The sequence below is a fragment of the Abrus precatorius genome, unplaced genomic scaffold (assembly GCF_003935025.1).
Source record: "Abrus precatorius isolate BTA unplaced genomic scaffold, Abrus_2018 Scaffold11, whole genome shotgun sequence".
Classification (NCBI taxonomy): domain Eukaryota; kingdom Viridiplantae; phylum Streptophyta; class Magnoliopsida; order Fabales; family Fabaceae; genus Abrus; species Abrus precatorius.
Window position 1 is genome coordinate 7701196 of NW_020874303.1, and position 19777 is coordinate 7720972.

Here is a 19777-nt window from a genome sequence, read left to right on the forward strand (position 1 = left end):
TTGGCGCAGCGATTGAAATAAAGACGCTAAAATATTAGATATTAAAATATTAATATTTTAACGGAAAAATAATAATGGCAGCGGAATATTAGATATTGAAACTATTGAATATTTTGACAGAAAAAATAATGATGGCAGCGGAATATTATTCAATGTGAATTTTAAATCCATTCGTTTCAACAAATAGATTAGGGGCGGTAACAATTTCAATTTTAGATTTAAAATCAAAATTGGTTTAAATTTAGGAATTGAACAAATAAACAATTAAAACATAACTGAATACAAGCATCGTTGACACATCAAACGCAAATGGGTAATATATTAACCACGCAAGTAATATTGAACTATTAAAACATCACACCAAAAGAAAACGATACATTACGCATGGTTTAATTCAAATTTAGATTAATTAAATGTTAATAATTGAATTTCAAATCATGTAATTCAGGCTCTGATAGCAAATGTAAGCACAAATTTAATGGGATCCAATTACATGAATATAGAATATTAATTGAAGAACAATTTGTAGAGTCATTTACTTGTTATAGACATCGTTGATTGTGTATGGAATTACGTGGAATGCAATCCCTTTGTAGCGAGAAGCCAAGAACTTCCTTTGCCTAATTACACTTTCCTAATCCTAATCCTAGGTTCTCAATGGGGCAAACCTAGAGAGCAATGGAATGTGTTACCGTGACGACAAAGGAGACTTAGCCACTATATTTATTAACCCTAAGCATTTCTCATCATGGGCTTAGAGATTAGGTCCACACTGAATTTCACTATAGATCAACATTAAGTGTCTAAGGTCCAAATAATTGATCACATTATTAGTGGGCTTAAATATTATCAAATGATCACAATATTAGCTTCTTTTTGACAAAATAAAAATCACAATTGATTATAGCTCATAATAAATTTTATAAGAAATTCTAACAAAATAGAGAGGAATGTAAGTTGGTGCAAGAAATAAGGTGTAAAATAATCTAAAACTGCAAAAATAATTATGCTAATTACTATGCATGCACAGCTCATAAAAATACGAGAAAAATTAATCATTTCATTTATGTGTATGAAAAAGATATATGAGTATTTGTAAAATTTGTACAGGTAACAGGAAGTTGAATTTAAAATGGAAGCTGATTATCGGTTGCATTATAGTCGCTTTATTTATAATATGTGGTTGCGTACTATGTATAGTGAGGAAAAGAAGAAAATTTACTCCTAAAGGTAACAGTAAGTACATGTATAATTTTTTACGTGTGTTAACCTTAGAATTTTTTATTTTTTTTATTTTTTGTTAGTAACTTTAAAATGTTAAAGTTCCTTTATGATATTCATACTTTAGTAAAGGAGAAAGATATAAGAACAGCGCACACGATTCATCACTTAATAAATTCTTACAAATTCGATGATTCTTTTGATAATCGAGACTCAACAAAGCATTAGCATGAATTGAGGTTATTTGATTATGCATCTATCATGGAAGCCACAAATGGATTCTCATCAATGAACAAGATAGGAAAAGGGGGATTTGGACCTGTTTATAAGGTGATCCTGAAAGTTTACTCTCTCTCTCTCTCTCTCTCTCTCTCTCTCTCTCTCTCTCTATATATATATATATATATATATATATATATATATATATATATATATATATATATATATATATATATTATTCAGTTACTCATATCCTTAAAAAATGTTTTTGATCCTTACTTCAGGGAATTCTGATGGGAAAGGAAGTTGCTATCAAGAGACTATCAAGGAGTTCCCAACAAGGAGTAGCAGAATTTAAAAATGAGTTGAAACTAGAATCTAAACTACAACACATAAATCTTGTGCAACTACTTGGTTGTTGTATCCATGAAGATGAGAGACTCTTAATTTATGAATACATGCCTGACAAAAGTTTGGACTTCTTTTTATTTGGTAAGAAACAAACATCTAGCTAAAACATTTACACCTTTTCTCCTAACTACATCTAATTATTCATTATTTCCAGTATTTCTCATCCACGATGGTTTTTTTTTTTTTTTTTTTTTAAGATTCTAGTCAAAGGAAGTTATTAGATTGGAAGAAACGTGTCAACATAATCGAAGGTATAGCTCAAGGATTACTTTATCTTCATAAATATTCAATATTGAGAATAGTGCACAGGGATTTGAAGGCAAGTAACATACTTCTTGATAAATACATGAATCCCAAGATTTCTGATTTTGGTATGGCAAGAATTTTCATGCAAGAATCAGAAGAAAAAACTACTAGGATAGTTGGTACACTGTGAGTATATACTTTAATATGATCGTGGCTTCATATTTTCCTTGTCTTTGTCATTTAAAAGTTATAAACTATTATTTTACTTTTGACTTTGTTTGAGAGTTTGGAAGAAAAGTATTTGAAGGGTAAGAGATGAGAGAAAAAAGAAAAAAAAAAAGGGTCTAACACAAAACTCTCAAATTGAGAAAACTTAAAAATAAGGTCTATAAACCTTTTCCCTCTCATCTAAAAACTCCTATATATGGATAACCATTATGCAAGCTTTCTCCTTTCCTCCCTTTTTCCCCAAAAACCAACTCTCAGCAAAAGCCTTCATGTTTCAAATGCTTCTGATTCCATTTAATTGGCGTGTAACTTTTAACGTTCTCTTAAGCAGTGGCTGCCTCCCGAGTACATCATGAATGATGTTTTCTCAAGAAAGTTCGACGTGTACGGTTTTGGAGTATTAATGCTTGAGATTGTGAGTGGTAGAAGAAATAATAGCTTTGACACTGCATCAAACCCAATTAACTTAGTGGGACATGTATGTTAGTTCTCTCTTTATTTATTTATCTATCTATATACACATGTATGTATATGCATCCACTTGTATTTTAAAAGGAGTATTTTAGTAAACTGTAACTACAATTTTCTTAAAATAAAACAAAAAATATTATAAGAGTATTTTAAACAACCTAAACTTTGAGTGTATTTTAAGAAAATTTATAACTTATTAATTATATACTCCTTTTGAAAAATAAGTAGGCATGTGTTAACAACTATTAGCACTAATATACACCCAATATATGTGAGCATACCCCTCTCTCTCTCTTTCCCTCTCCGTATACACACATAGAATCACTGTTTATTGACACTAGGTGTCAAACTTACATTATTTAGTAGAATATAAAATTAATTAATTTAATTGTTAAATTATCTTATATTATTTTTATGAGAGAGCATATTAAATTTTATATAATTTAAATATTTGTAAGTATATTATTCAAAATTTAATATTTACTTATATTATATATATATATTTTATTTCAACGTATTATATATATATATATATATATATATAATACGTTGAAATAAAATATTAAAATGAAGTACTTATTTATTTTATTTTTGTATAAAAATTATAAATTAATCTATTTGATAAAAAATTTCAAACTAATAGTTGAATTAATTAATGTCATATTTAATAAATAAATTATTAAATAGTATTCAAATTAGATTATTTATATATGTACTGTGTCTGTGTGCCTAACATTTGTTCCATAAAATGAATAGCTCAGGCTTGGGAGCTTTGGAAAAAGGACCAAGCTCTAAAACTATTGGATCCAACATTACATGATTCAGTTCTTCGTGATGAAGAGTTGAGATACGTTCATATCGGTCTACTTTGCACTGAAGAATGTCCAGTTGATCGGCCCACTATGGTCGAAGTTTTATCAATGTTAACAAATGCAAATGAAAAACTTCCTTTGCATAAAAGACCAGCGTTTTACTTTAGCGGAAGATCCGAAACAAATGAATATCAAAAGCATCTCAAAATTGATTCAACAAATGATATGTCCATCTCTGATCTCTCTGCAAGATAGACTACGTATGTAATCGAGGAATGATCATTTAGCTGTTCCCAGTGAAATATATGTAAAGTATAAGTGCTTCTTGTCGCAACCGGGCGATCGTAACGGTACGACGGATGACAAACTTGTTCCAAAATATCAGAGGAGTCGCCACCAAAGTTTATTTTTAAGAAAAACCTTGGAAAAACTTAAATATAATACGATCTTTGAAACCAAAAAATGAGTTCGGGAGTCATTTACGTGTAGGGAAGGTATTAGCACCCTACAACGTCCGTTTAAAAAACGGTTACCTAAAATTAATTGTACAAAATTATTCTAATTTTGAAAAATATTTATTTAACCCCTAAACATTAATTATTTTATTTTAGAAGAAGAAATATTATTTATTGAAATATTATTCGGGTTATTTTAAAAAATATTTTGACTTGACGGGTACGGTTCCCGCTCCTACGTATCCCCGGATGCAATGGGGAACTCAAAGCCACGTAGTTCTATCTAAAAATTATGAAATTAGTTGATTATAATTAAGTTTAGTAAAAGAAAAATTTATTTTAGAATTAAAATCATTTTTCGTAAAAATTATAATGTTTAGGATACAAGATAATGCAGTTATACATGTATCCTACGAGAAAATAATACAGAAAGTGAAGGAAGATCACACAACTATACTGCAAATCATTAAGAAATATTTTATTCGTAAATGGAGTATTTGAATTTTAATTTTGATTATGATTAATATTGAAAGAAATTTAAGATAGCGTAAGCTATACATAAACTTCTTATAATTTATTAGACTATCGAAGGCAATGTAAATTACACATCCATATTATAAAAATTTATAAAATGAATAAATTATAGTAATTTAATTTATCAAAATTTGAAACATGACTTAAGAAAATAAAAAATAATAATTTTATTTGAATTGATTAAAGAAGATACTCATTTAATAAAAAACATTAAAAATTTTATTTGATAGATTTATATTATATAAAACCTAAGGTAACGTTGGTACACATAGATTTTGACAATTTATAACGCATAAAGGTAGAGTCGCTACACATTAGCATTATAAATTATTTCTTAATAAAATAATTTAGATTTAAATTAGTTGATTGATTTGTAAATTAATATTTAGAAGAGAAATACATCTTGCATTATTATTAAAGTGATTAACTAATTAATTAATGACAATATGTGATAAGTTAATATTGCATAAAGTCTTGGTAACGTAGGTACACATAGACTTTATCAATTTATAATACATGACGATAGAGAAGCTATACGTTAGTATTATAAATTGATACAATTATATTATTATTTATTAATTAATTATAAAAAAATAAGTAATTTAGTATTCATAATATAAAATAAAATAATCATAAATATAAAATTAAATCGCATTAATATGATACAAATATACAATAAATAAAATAAAAGATAACAATCCTAAAAAATAAGATATAAATAATGAAATATAAAAAAGGAAATAATTTAAAAAAAAAATCAACTCAGATATGATATTGTAAAGTAAACGGTATCAAGAGATTTTAAATAAATAAAATAAAATAAAATAATTTAAACAAAGTTAACAAAAAAATAAAATAAATAATAAAAACTCATTCATTAAATAAATTAATAATTATCATAATAACAAATAATAATGATGATGAATAAATAAATAAAACTAAAATAATAAATTATATGTTGAACTAAATAATGATAAAAATAAAATAAAAAAAAATTTCGGACAAAAAAATAATAAAAAAATAAAAAAAGGATAAAATGGTCTCAAATTTTAAAATTTCAGATTTGATAGGGAAGGACTTTAGGGTTAGGGGTGTGCTTTTCTCCAAGAAAAATAAAAAAAGGTTATGAAAGGGTGGAGGTGAGATTAATGGAGGCCATGGTTTTGAGTGGTGAAGGTTATTGAGAGTAAAAGGAAGAGGAATGAGACAAGGTAGGGAAAGAGTTTTTTTTTTATGGTGAGTTTTGTGTTTGTGGATGATGATAGATGGAGGAATGGGTGGAGAGGTGGTGAGACATGGATATTTGAAATGGTGGTTTAAAATATTTTTTTTTTCATTTGAGATTGATTTGATATAGGAAATGTTTATTCAAAATATAAATATGTATGAAGAAGAAAAATGTGTAAAATGTATGATGAAGCTTACTTGATGTTCTTGAAAATTTTTGCTTGCCTCTTGTTCTTCCTCCTTTCCACTAACCTTTCTTTCTCTCTATTTTCTCTTTTTCTCTCCCCGTTTTAGAATGCCTCCTCTCAAAAATTTTTTAGCCTCCTCTGATGTCTCCCCCTGCTCCATGGTTCTTTTTTTCTTTTATTGTTAGGGTTTTCACCAAAAGGCCCAAAATTCTGAATTTTTCCTTTTTTATGTATAAAGTAACATTGGTTCAAGAATTTAATTATTTGTCATATTCTATTTTCCTTTTAAAAATTAATTCTGAAATTTTTCTATTTTATTAAGACAAATTTTTGTTTTTTTTTTTTGTTTTTTTTTTAAAACCTTTTGATTCCATTCTTCTTTTGTAATATTAAAATTTAGATTTTTTATTTTTTTATTTTTTCATTTTTATTTAAAAAAAAATTTAAATCAAAATTTTAGTGTTCACACTTCTCTTGTAATTGATTATAATTAAGGGCTTATTTGTTTTATCATTGAAAATTAGTTTTTACACTTTCTAATAAAAAACCATTTTATCAGAGCTTCTCTCTCTTAAATCTCTCTTGTATTGCTAAATGAAAGGGATACCTCACAATATGGTCGAGGCCTCCTTATATAGAAAATTTAAAGTACTATTACTACAGTTCCGGTTCATGACTGGAACTATTCACTATAGTACCGGTTTCTAAAGATCATGGATGTCAATACCGAAACAATCATCTTCATTTTGATTTTCTTCAATATTGGCATCTTGGTTAGAAGATTCTCCTTCTTCTTGGCTTTGCAATAATAGGAGAACATCTTGAAGATTTTTCTTCATTTTTTCTTTGGTATCGCATCCTGATAAGAATGCTGCAATTTTGGATTTCTGATTAAGGAATTGAAATGTTGTTGGGTCTGCTAGATTTAATAGTTTGGGATTTTTCCCAAAATATTCAGCAACTCCTTCTGGTCCGGCATGTTCAGCATTGAATTGGTTCCACCATTTTACAAAGGAATACTTGTGCAACAGAGGAAGAGTGTCTTCATTGTCTGTCTTGCCATATCTGTATTGCCATGAGAATACCCATGCTAGGGCAAAGTCAAAGAAGTATTTAAGATCTGCTGGAATTCTTGATTCTCGCAGATACCTGCCTTTGTAAATTTTGTATCCTTCTTTGACAGGTGTGGGAAGGATTTCTTCAATTGGCCCAAAATAATCCCACCATTGGAGGAACCAATTTGGAAAGTCATAATTCTGATTCTTTTTAAAATATATTAACCAAGAATGTCGGTTAAGTTTATTTTGGAACCAGAAAGTTCTTGTCCATGCGTCAATGTAATCCCAATAATTATAACCTACTGGATCAAATGGTTGGGAAAACTTTTCATAAGAATTTAAATTTTTTCCAAAAGCCTTTGGAGTTAAGACTTTCAGGATCTGGATTGTTGAATGGGTTGTAACTGACAGATCTTTGTGGTCTTTGTAGTGTTTAATGGAGACAGAATCTGAATCCACTAAGATAAACTCATAAAACTGCCTGGTTTTATTAGCCTGATATGATCTGAAATGAAATCCTGGTGGGAAAACTTTGGTAATTGCCTTGTATGGGTTTTTGTCCCAAAATTCAGGTTCCATTTGTATGACTGAGGAGAATTTTCCTTTGGCTACATAATGGCTTGGATTTGAAGTTTTTTGTTTTCCCTTTTGAAGGTCAAGGGTCCCTTCTGTTTTATTGGTTATTGTTTTCTGGGTTTGGTTGAAGGTCTGGAGTATAGTGTTTAGGCTAGCTAAATCTAATTCCATATCTTCTTCAGAGGCAATGTCTGCCCATGATTTATTTGGTAGGTTACTCAAGCTTCCTTGTTGGACAGCTAGAAGCGTACTAATTGGGAGAGCATAGTCTGCTTTGGTTTGTTTGGTGGTTTTGACAACAGAATCAGTCTTTTTGGAAGATTCTTTTGGAGTTCCAGATTGCTGAGTTGATGACTCAACAATTTGGATTGCTTTTTGAGTCGATGACTCAATGGGGGTAGATGACCCAGAAGAAGAGATTTTTGAATCTGCTGAAGCAGATTGTGGTTTTAATTTGTTTAGAGTCAGAGCTAATCTGACTTTGCCGCCTCTGGTGGTTCCTCCCCTAGAAGGGGTAACTGCCTTTCTAGGCATCTTACTTATCCTGTAAATATTCATGGGTAAGGTAATCAGGAAGAGAGTTTGAAGTGCCTTTGAGATACTCAATGTCAAAATCAAAAACACTTAAAATTGCTTGCCATCTTGCAAAAATTTGTTTTGAGGCAAGATTTTTAACATCCTTTTGTAAGATTTCTTTGGCAGACTTACAATCTACCCTAATTAAAAAAATTTGATTTAATAAATCAGATTGAAATTTTGAAACGCATAAAACTATTGCCAAAACTTCCTTTTTAACAGTAGAATAATTCTGTTGTGCAGAATTCCAATGTTTTGAAGTATATGCAATGATATGCTCATGCGACTCGATTTTTTGTTTAAGGATGCCTCCATAACCTATATCTGAGGCATCAGTTTCAACGATTTTGAAGGCTTGAGGGATGGGAAGATACAGAAAATTTATCTTCCTAACTTTGTTTTTGATTTCTTTGACGACATTAGTATGGACATCAGTCCAAGGGGGAGGATTCTTTCTAAGCCTATCATGTAAAGGTTTGATGATGTTATTAAGGTGGGGGATGAAGTCCCCTACGTAATTGAGGCAACCCAAAAATCTCTGTAATTGGGTTTTATCAAGAATCCTGTCAGGAAATTTATCAGCAAATTCAATGGACCTACTGATAGGGATAATGGTACCTTGGTGGATATTATGTCCAAGGAATCTGATATTGGTTTGAAAGAGACTAATTTTTTATTTTGAAACGGTAAGACCGTTTTGTTTAATAACATTGATAAAAACATTTATATGCTTAAAATGTTGATCAACAGATTGGGAAAAAATTAAAACATCGTCAATGTAGACAATGACAAATTTTGAATAAGGATTGAAAATGTCATTCATGATTTTTTGAAATTCAGAAGGAGCATTTTTTAGACCAAAAAGGCATAACATTCCATTCGTAATGCCCAAAGGGAACAGTAAAGGCAGTTTTGTACCTATCATTTTCGCAAATTTGGATTTGCCAAAATCCAGATTTCATATCGAATTTTGAAAAGATCTTAGCAGAATTAAGTCTGTTAAGAAGATCTTTTTTATTGGGGATAGGATGTCTAATCCATTGAAGGGCTTGATTGAGGGGTTTGTAATTGATGACAAGTCTGGGAGTACCTCTCTCAATCTCAGCAGGTTTATTAACATAAAAAGCGGAGCAAGACCAAGGACTCTTGCTTTTTCTAATAAGATTTTTGTCTAAGAGATCTGTAATCTCTTTCTGACAATAATGAAGGAGTTCTTCATTCATTTGTATTGGTCTGGCTTTAGTAGGAATCTGGCTATCCTTAAAACCTGATTCATAAGGAAGACTGACAATATGTTTTTTCCTATTCCAGAAGGCGCTGGGTAGGTCAGAACATATAGAATTTTGGATGTTTCTTAAAAGGGATTGGATTTTCTTCTGGAGATATATATATATATATATATATATATATATATAAAATTCAAATTAATCAACATATATTTTAATATATTTAATAGCTCAAAATCAATTTTATTAAAATCAATTCTAGATATAAACCAAATATAGACGTTAACACGCTTAAATTCTTGTTTTGCTTACCCAATGAAGAAAGACAATAGTACTCCATTTGTTTTATCACTGTTAATATTTTTTTCATATTTGATTGATGTGGGTAACAATTAAGCTAATGATGAGAGAGCATCAGGGAATGCTATAGCATAGTAGATCTATTCCTATGTTCTTCAAGATAAGTTCTGCTATTTTCTGATAGATGAACTAAAATAAATATTGCATAAATTTATTAGACTTTAACTATATTTGAAGTATTGCTATATAGAAATATAAGAATTGTTGGTTCTATCAAATATGGCCTAATAAGCTCATATGTCTCAAAGTGGATATAATAAACATATTCAAGATATCTTATGCTCATTTACAAACTCAAGTTCTTTACTGAGTAAGTGCATGAAACATATTAAAGAAACTTAAACCACAGTTCAATTTTTGAAAGGTAACAAAGAGAGATTGTTGACAACTCATGCATCATAATAAAAATCAAGAAGGAAGTGTAGTCAAATAAGAAATAAAATAACATGATGCTTTGGAATAAATTAATGGGCCATTGGCCAGTAAAAAAAAAGTCAAAAGTTGTAAATCAATAATTAATGATCACTTTGATTAAGTCAAGTCAAGATAAGGAAGGGATGAAGTTTAGGCTGATTCACTAAATTCATATGAAGTAATTATTAGGATTTTAAATTATTCTTTAAATTTATTTGATTAAATTTATTTAGTTGTGTTTATATTTAGGCCTTTTTAGTCATAAACCTTACATAATTTATTGAGTACAAATTGATGAAAATAGATGTAAAGAAGAAGAAGAAAAATGGAAAGAGTGGGTAGTAATGATTGAGGAAGAAAATAATGTAAGGCCAAAAAGAAGTTATGTTGAAAAACTACACACTTACAGTAGGATCTTCACATGAGTCGTTGATGCTTGAAGGTTGATCCGCAGTCAAGATAAGATATTTTGGGGACAGCGTGGTATTGTTATCTGATGTGGAAGAGGAGGACTTGAAAGAGGTTGCTGCAAGATAAAGAAAAATGATCATAAACAATTTTGAATCAGTAACATAGTGGAGACCAGAAAACATTGTTGCACATAGATTGGTCTGGGTTAGGTGTGGAGGTATACCAATTCCTGCATGGCAAAAATTTTTTAAGAAGTTGATATTTTCGATGGGAAACCTGACGTCGATTTATGAAAACACAAGATCTTTAGAAAGATTGGATTATGCATGGATATAGATTAGGACATCATCATTGTTGCTTGACAAGCAGTCACAAAATTAAAATCAACAAGAAGTTTTGTAATAAGGTTGGTGGAGGAGTCATGTGAATGGGAAAAATGCAAATTGTAGATGCAAATATATTTACTTTTATTTAATTAAGTACAAAGATGTCAAACCAACAAATAGCAACAAAAAAATGTCAAACTAATAAGCTTTGATGTTATTTTATTTATTTTTGTTTTTCATCTGATTTAATCCAAATCCGATCTGGATCATATATCTAAATGTGATAGGTGAATCTATTATTAAAGATTTTTTATATATACAAAAATTTAAACTTAAAATCTTACTTAAATAATAACAAATCGCTTACGACTCGAATCAATCTCTATTAATAGTTTTGATGTTATTTTAATGAAGGACACCAATACAAATATAATAATAAAATTAAATTTTTTATTTTAAAGAAATCTATTACGAATAATAATAAATATTGTAACAACTAATAGCAACAAAATAAAATAGAAAGTAAGTACAAAATTATTTAATGTAATTGTTTAATGTGGAAAACTTCTCGACATGAGAGTTAAAAATGATAAGATATATAAATCAAAAAAATAGTTTTACTATGATCGACAAGGGTATAAGAGAGTTATAAATAGTTGCACAAATTGTACTTACAACCTTTCAATTAATTTCAGCACCAAAGTTTACAAATTGATCGAGAATCAAGGAGATGAAAATATCCAAAAAATAAATAAATAAAGTTAATGAGAAAAAAAACTATTAATCGCACTACAGCATTGTTTCGACGGTTCAAAACAAAGAACTACACCTCATCATGAAATTGGTGTCAAATTTTTAGCTCGTTTTAATGAGGATCAACTTTACAAACACAAATGTATGGAAACTGTCTAAATTTGGATAAGAATGACTTTATTTTCTTCTCTTACAAAAGTGATTATTCTCTCATTCTAATAGAAAATCCTTTTCACTTTTATAAGTAAGATAAAGTAGGTTTGCTCATTTTAAACCTTTTCTTCAAGCTTAATACCCAACATATATATACCTGATCATTTTTATAAAACCTAAATCAAGCATACATCTTTAACCATTGCTGGATTACGGTGATTGCTCCTAACAGTTTTTTTTTTATTATTTATTAATCGTACCTTTCTTTTCTTTTTATGTGTTAATACTATTCAAAAATATTCTTCTTCAAAATTCTCATCTTTGGAAATTATCAGTATCTCTCGTTCTATGTATACCCTTTTCTTCTTGTGACTATTTTGAAAATTTTATAAGGTTTTTCTTTCATGTTCTTTTCTTTTGTCCAAAACTTTTTATTTGAATAGGCTTGGGAAATTTATAATTTGAAAGCCTTTTTTAATTCCAAAATTTAATTTGTAGAGATATTTTTGAAGTATTTAAAATTTTGGTTTTGAAAACTTTTTCTATTCCGAGGACATGAATTGACAAGTGGAGAGCATACCATTTTGCAAGCACCAGAACAATGAAATGAGGCAATGCCTTAGCGATATATTTTTAGTGTTATCAAATGGTGTCCATAAACAATGATGAAAACTAAGGGTGTTAGAGAAGAAAGGTTGGTGGGGAAGAATGATGTGGCTGATGCTAAAAGGGTTGTTTGGTTTCAAAATATATTTTCTATTTTTATTTTGTTTTCTATTTTTAAAAATTTGTACAAGAAACACTAAAAACATTTTTCTTTCGGTTTTCACTACTTTTTATACAAATTTTATAAAACATGAAATAGAATAAAGACAAGGTAGCAATTTTGTCTACAGACTTTGGCCCAATAATTAATCTTTGAACCCAAAATCTAGTTTATTTGATCCAACCTATAAATGAATGGTTGACAAAAAGCAGAACAACACTTGTAAGTGGACAAAATTATAATCTTCAAACACAAACGATAGTGGACTTATCAAATGGCTTGAGCCCAAAAGAACAGTTTATATTTTAAAACTCTCATTTTTGTGTATTTTTATATAATTTTGTAAAATTGGCCCTACGGACTCAAACTTTGAATTTTGAATGATTAAACCCATTTTTTTATTATTTTATCCTATGTTTTCATTTTATTATTATTATTATTTAAAAATGGACAAGGACAAATGACGTTATTCACTAACCAATACCAACATATGTGATCTACAAAACTATGTAGATATGAGATATCAACAGATCTACTAGCTACCCAGAAGTTCTTGCCATGATTAAGCTGCCACAAACTCGAAAAGTATTTGTATACATTTTTTGAAGAACGTTGCTAAATTCTAGCACGAAAAAGTGACGAATCTACCTATTTAAATTTTATTAGTTAGTTAATAAATAAAAAAAGTGTTTGACGAAAATTCTAGAAGATAATTGTAAGCAGTTTTTGTGTCTCATACTATTTCACATTTTCCTTTTGTGTAAATCACATTATGCATGCATACATAAAGCGGAGATCAAGTTTAAGATAATTTTAACGAGTATTTTTGCTTAATAACTTTTTATAAATTATTAAATATTAATTTTTTCAATTTAACCATAATTAAAAGTTCTTTTTAAGTATATTAAGTGCGTAAAATATTATACAAATAAAAAAATTATTTAACAATTTATTAAACAACTTTATTTTAATGTACATTTTTAAAATATAAATAACTTGATATGCATAACCAACGTCAACCTATAATCTTACTTAGAGTGAATTATTTAAATTTAATATTTAAAACATATTCTTAAAATAACTTGATCTCCGTTTATACTTGTCTGTATTTATAAGTAGTAATACGTATATTGCTCTATGTTTGCAATTTTAAATATAGTCTAAAATGTGTTAATACTATTTCTTGTAAGATAAATAGAAACATAAATACTATTTTAAAAATTTAAAATTTAGAGTAAAAATATATAAGATTTTTTATATGTAATATGACCTTATTTATGTATTTTTTTAAATTAAAATATAAATTATGTACAAAAATATCATATAAATTTTGTATTGGCATTTAATTTTTATTTAAAATAATGATAGCAAATATTGAAATGTAGATGATACTACTATTGAAAGAGGGGAGACAAAAAAAGGGGCAGTTTACAAAATATAGGATCCTACAAAGTGTAGGACATCACAATGCAACTTAAAATTTCAAAGCAATAGGAATTAGAAGGTTCTCTTTTGAACCATATGAGATTTCAAATAAAACTCAAGAACTATTACGTTAGATTATTGAATAGAGATAGGAGGTTTTAGGAATACCTGGATTCATTGATGTTGACCAGAGGTTGCAGCAGAATAACCTTTTGGTGCAATGATCTTTGAGGTTATAGTGAAATAGTATTTTGGTGCAATGATCTTCCTCAACCAAAATTACCGAATTATTTAATAGGACTTGATATTTCTCTTATAATGGGAAGACAGAGAAATATTTTTTATTTTGGCATATTAGAAATCATGACCAACTTTATGATTTTAAACCTATTAGAGTTCTCATCAATCCCTAACAGGCTAAATCCAGTCTACTCTTGTTAAGTCTATATTCCTTTATTTATATTAATTATTCTTAATTAGTAGTCTAAAAGTTCACCAAAATTAGATCATTTTTATTAAGCATAACAAAATATAAATAGTTAATATAAATGCTATAAATAATATGTATTACCCATATTAACCATTAGCAATAAAATTTCTAACAATCTCTCCTTTGGGCTTCATATTCATTTAAGCATTTATATCACAAAATTCTTTAGACACGTAACTATATGTTATTCACTTTAAGACTCCTTTTAAATAATCCGGTCCATCTCATACAACAATAGAGAGCCATTGCAGCTTTTATCATAATCCAATGTGACTAAACCACAATAATCACCACAATTGTATGTACTCAATAACATATATCAAATATGGATAAGTGACATAGAAATTACATGCAATGTGATTTTAGTCATGTCTATTTCTAATTGGTCCAAACTTTATTCTTTATAGAGATCAATCCAAAATGCAATATAATTATTGAAAAAAATAAGTAGAGCAAAATGACATACACAAACTTTATTCCTTAGAAGATGTGAAGAAAAAAAACAAAAACATGCAGTATAAATGGGACTTACACTCAAATTAAGGTATTATTAGGAATTACACTCATATGAGCAATGTGCTCATGAAAGACTCTAGGCACTAAACCTTTAGTAAGAGGATCAACTAGCATAAAGTCAGTCTCTATATGTTCTATAGAAATTTGCTTATTTTAAACTCTTTCTTTAACAACTAGATACTTGATATCAATGAATTTTAATTTAGTTGTACTGCTATTGTTATTTGAATAAAGACTGCTGAGTTATTGTCACCATAGATTTTTAATGGTCTTTCAATGCTATCAACCACATGTAAATTAGTAACAAAATTTCGTAGTCATATCCCATGATTGGACGCTTTAAAACATGCAATGAACTTTGCAACCATGGTTGAAGAAGCTATAATAGTCTATTTAATAGACTTCTAGGAGATAGCTCCTCTAGCTAATATAAAGATGTATCCAAATGTAGAGCGTTTGCTGACTTAGCATCCAGCAAAATCAGAGCCAAAGTACCCAATGATCTCTAAACTGTCAGACTTCTGATAAGTGAGCATATACCCTTTTGTTTTCTTCAAATAGTGCATTATACACTTTATTGTCTTCCAATGCTGCAAGATTGATTAAGTATCTACCCAAAACTCTCATTATAAATGCTATATCAGGTTAAGTGCAAGCTTGAGCGTATATTAGACTTCACATAACTTAAGCATAGGAAATATTTTGCATCTCATTTCTTTCGAGGTCATTATTAGAACATTGTTTGAGACTAAATTTGTCATCATTGGCAATAAGGGTGTCTCTTGATTTACTATCTTTCATGTCGAATCTATCCAAAACTTTTTTGATATAACTCTCTTATGATAACCTTAGGATACCATAAGAATGATCTCTTAGTATCTTAATACCACATACAAAAGAGGTTTCATCAAGATCTTTCATTTTAAAATTCTTTGTCAAAAATTTCTTGGTTTCGTGCAATAAGCCTATATCACTGCTAGTAAGCAGTATGTCATCGATATATAACACCAAAAACATATGTTTACTCCCACTGGACTTATGATAAATACACTCATTAACTTTATTTGCTTCAAAATCATGAGGTAACAACTTGATAAAACTTGACAAGAAGCTTGTTTGAGACCATAGATAGATTTCTTTAGTTTGCATACCATAGATTTTGAGTCACCAGACACAAAATTTTCTGGTTGCTTAATGCAGTTTTAACATCCATCTAATGAAACTCTAAATCATAATGAACTATCAGTGCCATTATTATTCTAAAAGAATCCCTTGAGGAACCCAGTGAAAATGTTTCTTTGTAATCAATACCATCCTTTTGAGTGAAGCCTTTAGCAACTAAACAAGTTTATATCTCTCAATATTACCTTCTAAATCCCTCTTGGTTTTAAATATCCATTTACAACCAATAGGTTTCACTCCTTCAAGTAATTCAACGAGATCCCAGACATCATTGTCATGCATAGACTTCATCTCATCCCTCATGGCATTAATCCACTCTTAAGAGTTAGAATTGCGCATAGTTTGACAAAAGTTGATAGGATTATCCTCTATTAAACCAATGTCATCCTCATGTTCTTAGATAAACACAATATAATTATCTGGAATTGCATTTCTTCTTTCTCTGGTGGATCTCCTCAATGGTACTTCTTAAGGTTGTCAAGCTTGCTCTATAGGTACTTGAGAGAAAACCTCATTGTTATCTTGTGCTAGGACAATGTTAGGAATAACTCCATCACTGTCATCTACTATTGGAGTAGGTATTGGAACAGTAATAGGCACAAGAACTTGATCACTGTTAATAACAGGTTCTTCCTCAAAGACAACATTCCTTATGTTCTCTTCCTTCTCAAACTCAACATCCTCAAGGAATCTCGCATTCCCCGTCTCAAAGAATAATCTAGTAGTGAGATTGTAAAATTTATAACCCCAAGAGCGTTCAGGATAACCAACAAAATAACAGCTAATAGTCCTTGATTCTAACTTGTTTTCGTGTGGTTTATAAGGATGTGCCTCAGCTGGACAACCCCAAATGTGTAAATGCTTCAAGCTTGGCCTTTTACTAGTCCATAGTTCATAAGGAGTTTTGTTAAATGTTTTACTTAGCACCATGTTTAAGATGTAAATTACAATCTTGAGCGCTTTTATCTACAATAACTTTGGCAAAAAAGAATGACTAATCATACTTCTTACCATATCCTTAAGAGTCTTGTTTCTACATTCAGCAACATCGTTCATGCTTGGTTTCTTAGGTATAGTATACTGAGGAACGATGCCACATTCCTGTAAAAAAAACGCAAAAGATTTTTGACATTGTTCACCTGATCCATCATATCTACCATAATATTCACCTCCACAGTCAGATTTGGTGGCCTTAATTTTCTTTCCAAGTTGAAGCTCAACTTCAACTTTAATTTTCTTTCCAAGTTGAAGCTCAAATTTAGCTTTAAAAGATTTATAGACATTCAGGGATTGAGGCTTCTCATGAATTAAAAATAAATAACCGTACCTTAAATAATTATTTATGAACATAATAAAATATTGCTATCCATTCCAAGATGTTGTAGGAAATGGTCCACAAATATCAGTGTGAATTAATTCTAAAATGTCCTTAGCTCTTTCGGAACCTAATTTTCTATAATTTGTTTGTTTACCCTTAATACACTCAATGCAGACCTCAAAGTCTGACAAGTCTAAAGGTCCAAAAATCTCATTCTAAACAAGCCTTTGAATTCTGTGTTTAAATATATGGCCTAAACATTTGTGTCATAAAGTGACTGAGTTCTCATTTATTTTACGTTTCATACCACGAGAATCAACGTGAAGGATTTCTTTATTAGAACTAATTACATCAAGCAAGTATAAATTATCAATTACAAAATTAGAACCAACAACATTTGAATTTTGATATAGGCTAAATTTATTATTTCCAAATGAACAAGAAAAACCAAATTTGTCCAAACTAAAAATAAAAACCAAATTTCACCTAAAAAACAGTACAACAAAAGTCTCAAATAAATCTAAATGAAATATAGTTTTTAATTGTAATCTAAATGTTCTGATAGCCTCCACTATGACCTTGTTGCCATCACCCACATAGATAAATCTTTCATTATCACTCGGCAGTCGACTTCAAAGACAATCCTGCATGGATACACTAGTGTGAATAGTAGGTCCAGAATCTACCCACCAAGTATCATGTAATACAAAAGCTAAATTTACTTGAGAACAAACAAAAGAGAGAAAATTACTTTTCTTTACACGCTAGGTGGCCTACTTGGAACACTCTTTCTTCATGTGCCCAAGTTTCTTGCAAAAGAAATAGGTAGAAGTTATCCCTTCCTTTTTTGCTTTCTTTGGCTGAGAAGTCCTTTCTACAACATCCTTATAATTCTTTCCCTTCTTATTCTGAGAGCTTGAGGCCAAATGGGCACTTTTAGTTTTTTCTCTTTGTTGCCTTTTCTCCTCTTGCACACAGTGAGAATTTAGTTTGTTTAAGGTCTATTTATCCTTTTAAGTATTATAATTCACCTTGAACTACCCAAATTGTACAGGAAGAGAAATCAAAAGTAAGTGCATGAGTAAGTCATCAGACAACTCTAACTTTAGTGCTTTCAATTTTGATGCAAGATTAGACATTTTCATAATGTACTCCTTGTGTTTCCTTTGCCTTTGTATCTCATAGAGATAAGCTTGGCAAGCAGACTGCTTATATTAGCCTTCTCATTATTTGTGAAATACTTCTCAACAGCATCAAAGAAACCTTAAGCGCTTTTACTCTCAGAAATAAAGACTTGAAAAACTTCTGGAACAAATCGCTTCATAATCATTAGGCACATTCAGTTTGAGCTTTCCCACTTTTCAACCTTATTCTCTTCCAATTTCTCCAAAGTCAGAGTGGGTTTATCAGCCCGAAGTGTCAGATCAAGATTCATGCAGCCAAGAATAATCTTGACTGATTCCTTCCAGACCTTAAAATGTGTTCCACTAAACATAAGGATTATTGATTTGAGCAGACATGTTAACAGCACTAGCAATAGCAACTGTTCAGTCACAATTAATTACATGCTTATGAACAGTAAATAATAAATAGGGATTAAGCATAAATAATATAAAGAAAAAAATTATTATAAATCCAACAAGATATCAAGCACTCCACTAACTCCAAATGCCTTTGAACATAAAAGTTAGTTTGTAAACAGTACTCTTATACAACGATCAAATATTAACAATCAATTTTGTAAGGTAAAAAATCATCTTTGGAAAGAAGATCACCCACATGAATAACCACGTACTAACATCCACGTAATTTTTAATTAAATCAATTTCTATAATCGACATCGCTTTGACAATATATTACATCAACTAATTTAATTAAAAATTACTAGATCAATAATAATAATAATAATAATAATAATAATAATAAAAGATATATAATCTGCCGAATAAAAAAAATTTTACTCATGCAACGATAACGTCTTGATAGATATAAATTGCATATGAGTTACTCAATATCAACATCCTTATAAAATTTGCAATAGATATATGATTTCAAAGAATGCCAAGCATTATTAATAATAAAATAATAATAATAATAATAATCATGCAACACATGTTATCATATATGTATAAATTATGTATAAACATTTAGACATATACATATTGTTATGCATTTGAACTTCAAATCCAAAAAACAGATGAACCCAAAAAAAAAA

At 29.3% G+C, this 19777-nt stretch overlaps 1 pseudogene; it reads left to right on the forward strand.

The window, feature by feature from the left end:
• Positions 1-309: 309 nt before the first annotated feature.
• On the forward strand, positions 310-3863 carry LOC113855568 (annotated as a pseudogene).
• Positions 3864-19777: the final 15914 nt, after the last annotated feature.